Genomic DNA, 1,302 nt, shown 5'->3' on the forward strand with positions numbered 1-1,302 from the left:
TATCGTTAGGCCTCTTTGATGCTGCTTCTGGTATTTAAGCTGTATTTTGTAGATACCAGGCATTTTTTGACAGTTCAAGATTGAGATTTGGGTCTCAGGTGATATCTGGAGAAGCTTTAGCCAGCACTGTGCTGGATTTGCCCAGGGCATGCAGCAGGTTGGCAGATGTAACTCTGGATGCATGATGGAAATTCAGTGCTCAAACACTTTTCAAAATGTGCTCCTGAGCCTCTAGGGCTTGGACTTATTAGTTGGGTTTAAAAGGACATTATTTTGTGTTCCAGCAGTGTGTTCAGTGCTGGGTTCCTCATTTCTCCTCATAGGGACCTCACTGGGCACTAGGTGCAGTTCTGAGCAAACATTTCCCTCCACAGTCCCTCTGCTTGGCTGCCTGGGCTTGGTTCCTCCCTCTGTACCCAAACTGACAATTTTAAGACCTTCTAACTCTTAAGACCTGAGAATTTATCCTGCAATTTCCTTTAGTGAGAGCATGCATCTTCTTGTGGTATTAGGGAAAAGAGGTTTGGTGCTAGTGGTCCCTGGGGAGGAATGCAGGCAGGAACCCAATGACTGGGGAGAGTTACTCTGGATTGTCTCTAATGAGAGTCAAGGCAGAGGCACCAAGGGCCTCACTAGAGATGGCATTTCTGGCCTGGCATATGTCAAATACCTTTAGCAGCCCACAATGTCAGGCAGCACTTCATTACAGGAGCAGGTCTGATGGGTGAGGCTGAAATTATGGAGATGTATTCAAATTTATGCTAATTTACACTCTACTGGGCTTTCAGTGGGGCTTGTTGGCATATTCCATATGGAAGCAGCTATTTTAAGTTTATTATATTTTGTTCTAGCCTCTGGAAAACATAATCCCTTCTCAAAGGCCTGTGAATTCATCATTAGGTGCATCAGAGCCCTTATGAAGGGTGTCACACAGCATGTGGTGATGAGACCAGCCCTGACACTCCCTTGCCTGCAGAGACCTCTAGTAAGGGGCAGTGCAAGCAGGCAGGACACAAAACAAAAGCCAGGCAGGGAACAAGACAATCTCTATGCCCCCAGTTGCTGCTGTTGCTTTGTAAGCCAGACAGAGCCAGGGCTGGGAGGAGGGATGAGAGTGCTACCCCAGCATTACTGGGATAAAAAGCAGTGTGCCCAGACAGGAGCTTCTGCTGTGACTGTCATGTGCTTGGTGCTGAATTAAATGGTCACCAGACAAGTCAAAAATTAGAGGAAGCCAATGACCTCTGAAGGGGGTGTTCAACATCAGAGGGTTGGGAATTCCCAGGTTCCACTACTCCATGG

The sequence above is a fragment of the Melanerpes formicivorus genome, unplaced genomic scaffold, assembly GCF_026170545.1.
Source record: "Melanerpes formicivorus ecotype bairdi unplaced genomic scaffold, bMelFor1.0.p_v2 SCAF_48, whole genome shotgun sequence".
In the NCBI taxonomy this organism is placed as follows: Eukaryota; Metazoa; Chordata; class Aves; order Piciformes; family Picidae; genus Melanerpes; species Melanerpes formicivorus.